The following is a 6322-nucleotide window of genomic DNA, read 5'->3' on the forward strand; positions in this document are numbered from 1 at the left end:
CCCGACCCTCCCCCCTCCCCAAGGTTGCAAGCAATCACTATAGGTTATACATGTGCAATTATGTGAAACATTACCATATTAGTAATTTTACATAAAAAGACTCAAGTAAAAAAAGAGAAAGTGCAAAATAGCATGCTTCAGTCTGTGTTGAATCAATATCAGTTCTTTCTCTGGAGGTGGACAGCATGCTTCATCACTAGTCCCTTGGGATTTTCTTGGATCATTGCCTTCCTGAGAGTAGTTAAGTCGTTCACAATTGCTCATAGAGTTATAATGCTGTCACTGTGCACAATGTTCTGCTTCTGCTCACTTCACTATACATCAGTTCATATGAGTCTTTCCAGGTTTTTCTGAAATCATCCTGCTTGTCCTTTCTTATATCGCAATAATATTCCAATACAATCATATACCGCAGCTTTTTCAGTCATTCCCCAATTGATGGACATTCCTTCAATTTCCAATTCTTAGCCACTACAAAGAGTTGCTATATTTTTGTACAATTTTGTTCCTTTTCTCTTTTTCACAGTAACTGTTGTTAACTGTTTCCCTCCATCCTATTCCCTTCCCCATGATATCTATTTTTGTACTGTTGAACAGAGCTGGAAAAAGTCATACAACGATGAGTAGGTTCAGTACAAATTTTTGTTACCTAATCTTAACTGGAATTTCACTGCAACATGGCAATCCTTTTATTCTTCACTATTTCCTTCCCTAAATCAGCTGTCACAAACCTTTTATTTCTTCACATTTCCCACACTACTCCCTCCCTCTTCCCTTTCAGCTAAGGACCTTACCTCACATTTTACTGAAAACCAAGGTCATTTTCTCCATCTCCTCTTTTCCTTCTCTGCTCATCTCAGGCCCCCAGTTACTTCTCACTCCTTGTAATTTGCTTCCCACCTCATTACTCAAATTAAACTGTTCTCCAAAGTGATTAGTCATCTCTTAAATGCCAAAGCTAATGATCTTTTCTCAATCATTATCCTTCCTTACCTCTCTGAAGTATCTGACACTGTTGACCACCCACTCATTGTGGATATTCTCTTCTTTCTCAATTTGTATGACACTGTTCTCTTGGTTCTCCTGCTATATGTCTGACAGCTCCTCAGTCTACTTTGCTTTATCATCATCCATTGTATTCCCCCTAACTTTAGGTGTAACTCTCTATTCTGGGTCTTTATAATCTTCTCTCTTGACAGTGTTTCTCAGTGGCCACAGCAATAGCAATAGGTCTAATTATCATTTTTATATAGATGACTCCCAAAACACAACTTGGATATAATCCTAGAATCCTTACTATCACTTACCCCACATATCCACTGAGTTGCCAAATCTTTCCTTTTCTCTCCCCATGGCATATTTTATGTAAGTCCTCTGTTCTCCACTGAATCAGCCTCTACTGTAGTTTATGCATTTATCACCTCTTGCCTATGCTATTTTGATAGCTTCTGAATTGATCTGTGTGTCGCAAGTCTATTCCCACTCCAAACCATCTTTCAGACAACCACCCAATTAATTTTCTTAAAGTGCAGGTCCTTCTTAAAGACCATGCCCCTTCCCCTGCTCAGCAAACATTCGTGATTCTGCATTTATTCTAAGATCAAACGTTAATTCCTTTGGCATTTAAAGCTCTTCACAATCTGGGTCCTTCTTATCTTTCTAGTCTTATTACACATTCTTCTTCTTCATGCATGCTATGATTTCTCAAACATGATTCTAAACCTCTCATTGCTATGCCTGTTCAATGGCTATCTTCCATCCCTGAAATATACTCCCTTGCCTATAGGAATCCCTGGATTCCTTCAAGATTCAACTCAAGTGTCACCTTCTTCATGAGACTTTTTTTTTATTGACCCAGATGCTTCTGTTTTCCATCCACCTCCCCCTAACCATAATTAACTTTTATTCATTTTGTCTATATCTCTATACATGTATGCTGTCTGTCCATCTAGAATGTAAGCTCCTTGAGCACAAGGACTGTTTTGCTTCTGTTTTATATCCCAAGTACTTATATTTTGTACCTAGCATTTATGAGGTACTTTTGGACTATTGATTGATTGATTGATTCCCCCTGCAAATTCTCTTCTTTAGGCTAAACAGCCCTAGTTCCTTCATTCAGCCCTTATATTACATGGACTCCTTGACCTTCATGTCTCCCCTCTGCTGGCTTACTTCCAGTTTATCAATGCATTTGATAAACAGTGACATCCAGAATGAAACAGAATATACAAGATTTGATCTGACCAGTACAAGGAACAGTGTTATCTATCATCTCTCTTCTCCTGGAAGCTAAGCCTCTCTCATTCCAGGATCAGGAGAGGGTGTAGTCAAGAAAGAGGGTTTTTTGTGAATATGACATGTACACAGATAAGTAAAACCCCACATATATAATGATAGGGGCAAAGGAAATATTTGCAAAGAAAGTTGTGCAGTTTTCCCCATTATACGTTGTCTGCTGGCAAGATTATGTGTGTGCTGGGTCCTAATGCTGTCCACATTTGAAGAATAATTAATAGACTCAAACAGGTGCCATATCTGAATGATATAGTTCTGAGTTCCCAACAATTTCCACTTTGGAAAGGGGGATGCCAGAAAGAGATGAGAAGCAGACACAGGAGAATATCTGACCTTGGAAAGTAGAAGAAATGATTGTGAGTAGACCCACAATTTGAGTTTGCCAGATTGGCTCCTAAAAAGCTGGAAAGAACATTAAGATCAACCTTCTTGTATTAAAAATGAGGAAGCAGACATCATTACTTGCCCAGTGCCTAACATAGTGTTTTGAACATAGTAGCCACTTAATAAATGCTTGTCGAAGCAAATCAAATTGAATTGAACCTAATGTCTTGAAATTCCACAGAAAGTCAATGACAAAACTATGACTCCCAAAATACTGCTTTTTCCCTGATATGCCTCTAAGCAATCCACTTCAGGAGATTTGCCCCCCAGAGAATGGAAAGAATATGATTTGACACAATGGCAATAAGCATATTTAGCAGCTAATAGATATCAGCAATAAAAAAGGCTGTGTTCTCAGCTTCAAGATAAACAACTATTATAGCATTTAAAACACATGCTATATTTACTTTCTAGCTTTTTAATTATAAAATCGATGAAGTGTTAATGATTTAAACATTAGCATGGCTCACTGGGAATTCCAAAACTCCTCTTTTTGTGACATAAATTTATAACTTTCTCAATTTGCCCAATTTGTCAGAACAATTTCCATTAGTAAATATGAATATTTAATGAAAAGGAAAACTGGCATGAGCAACTTCACTTAAGCATCTAATGACTTACTGGAAGATAGAAGATATATTAGTGGGTTATCTCATTAACTATTTCCATAGTAAACAATCATCTCCAAATGTATCAATAGGTTTTCTCTTGATTTGGGGGACTTTATCCATGAGCCAAATGGTGTTTTCCTTCAAAAATAACAATCTTTCTTTTTACTCTCTCCAAATTCTTGCTATTTGTTTCTAAACCTAGTTCATGATATTTCCTGATTATCTAAGAGTTAGCCACAAAGTACTCTGAATCATAGAAAAAGAATCACTGAAATAATTATTTTTACCATGTAGTTATATATAGACACAAAATGATTCATTTCCCCTAAAAAGGAACATTATTTCATCCTTCTTTACTTCTTCCCTTTCTTCCTTACTTCCTCCCTCTTTTCTCCCTTTCTTTTCCTTTTTCTTTCCTTCCTTTCTTCCTCCCTCCTTCTTTCCTATTCTTCTGTTCTCTATTTCCCATATCTCTTTCCTTTATTCTCACAATTGTTCTCTCTACTGCCTTTCTTAACTCATACCAAGTTGATGTGTTGTACACCAATATATATATATATATATATATATATATATATATATATATATATATATATATATATATATATATCAGGATGACTGGAGATGGCCCCAGATGTTTAAAGCAATTGGGTTTAAGTGACTTACCCAGGGTCACACAGCCAGTCAGTGTCTGAAGTGAGGTTTGAACTCAGGTCCTACCAACTTCAGGGCCAGTCAGGGCACTGTGCCACCTAGCTGCCCAACAAACAACCCTAAGAGAAGAGGGAAAGACAATCTAGCCCATGAATAATCCAAAATGTGGCATTTAACTTTGGAATGCAGTAAGAGACCCAAAAATATTCAGGCAAAAGCATGAGAACAAATTTACTTTCATGCATATATACAGAGATTTGCAGCTAATAGACCATTTATAGTTTGAAAAGTATTAGGGAGAAAATCACGATATAATTCTTAAGGCAATTAATCTTCTGCTAATGGATTGAACATTTCTCGAGAATAATAGCTTATACTTCTTTCATATACCCCATGTATGATCAAACATCTATTGTATATGCTTATATGTACATATGTTTCCTCTCCCAGAAGAATGTAAGCTTCTTAAAAACAGGTCCAGTTCTTTCATTTGTATCTATAGTGACTAATGCAGTGCCTAGTACATAGAAGGAACTTATATATATATATATATATATATATATATATATATATATATGTATATGATGGATTTATATATATATATATATATATATATATAAGATGGATTTATGCCCTGCCATAGTAACTTAAAAATGTAAGCAACTCAATAAAGTCTTAGTGATATTAATTGAAAAGTTGACTGTATACTAAATCCATATTCTTTGCATTCAATAAAGAGCTCTATTAATCACCTTTATTTGATATTTGTTTTAAAATGCACCTTCATATCTTTTTACTGAGCCCTGTTAAGACAATTATACCTAATCCAATTTTTTGGAGAAAACATGCATATGTGCAGTGTGAGTTGGCATGTGACATCAACCACAAATTGTCCTTGGCTGTCAACCATGGACGGAATGGAGGCCACCCCTAACAGCCTTGGCTTCTTCCCTCACTATCTGTCATCCTGTCATATTCTTGGCACTTCCAAGATCCCTAAGCTCAAATGATCTTCTTAACCACCACAGTCCATCCACCCACACTGCTAGCCACATGCTCATCTGCTATGAAAGTGTCCTCCACACCAGAGGATCATCAGGCATAGAAAAATGACAAGAAATCGAAGCCTCTCTCTCCAGGATCTGGTCCAGGGACACACGCATGAGTTTATCTTCACAGCCAGATCAAAGACTATACAATTATTATCCTGGAGAGACAATTTGTTGATCCAGACAGATACAAATTCTACCTATATGTTCTGAGTTAATTGCCATTGTGATCTTAAATGGTAATTTTCTTCAAACTAGGAAAGGTGACCTATCAATCAATATATCTATCTATATATATACATACATATCTAGCTATTCATCCATCCAACAGAGACACCTTTCCTTGCCAAATTCCTGTCTTCTCTCTGTATACCTTAATATCCCCCTGGGATAACATATGATAGAAAAAGTGGTCAGTTAATTCACAGTCTCTGTGAGAACATCCTGCATTTTTTTTTTCATCTGACTGATTTGGATTGGTTTTCTGTTTTCATGCACAGAAGCAATAAACCAAATAATTGAACTAAAGGGGCACGTAGTCAAATAGAAAAAGAAAAGTATTGTGGAAACTAACAATTCATGTATTTCTCATGAACCTTTTCTCAGTTAATCTGAGGGAGGATGGAACCCAAGAATTGGGTCCAGTGTCACTCAGTGCCCATTCACTGTTATTTCCAGACAATAAAAACTCCAGAAACAGCAGAAAATACCTTCCATTTTATGCTTTAAAAACTCCAACTATGCCTTGGTGACTTTCTTTAAGGGAGCTCTGTTAAGCCAAGAATGCTCCAGGTACTTTTTTGGAGCACATATACACACAGGGACAATGTGAAGTAGTACCAAAGTTTGATAAATATCCCACTAAGGAAAGAAGGAGTTTTGGCACTAATAAAAAAATTGTCCAAAGGAAAGCTTTTGCTAATTTGCATGATTTAAGTTGGAAAGTATATCTGAAAATAGTTGGGTCCTTAACCTGTCTTTCTTCCCCACAAGAGGCTTTACACTGCAGTATGTCTGTATTCCACCTATATGAACTCAAGTCTCCTTTTTTATCAATGTTTCTATCAACCAGAGCCTAATACAATGGAGATTTCACAAGATCTCAGAACAAGAACCACTATTTTTTAAAATATGTTTTTTTCTTTATTATGAGTTGGAAAATAAGTTGAGAAATAAAGTATTAGTTTATCATTGAGGAGGAATAAAAATCTAGTCAGTTTAAGCATTTATTAGTCTCTTTCCATGTGCCAGGCACTGTGCTAAGCACTGAGGAAAAGAAAGGCAGATGGTCCTTACCCTCAAGATGCTGCCTTTTTTTTTGCAGGGCAA

The sequence above is a fragment of the Dromiciops gliroides genome, chromosome 2 (assembly GCF_019393635.1).
Source record: "Dromiciops gliroides isolate mDroGli1 chromosome 2, mDroGli1.pri, whole genome shotgun sequence".
Lineage (NCBI taxonomy): Eukaryota > Metazoa > Chordata > Mammalia > Microbiotheria > Microbiotheriidae > Dromiciops > Dromiciops gliroides.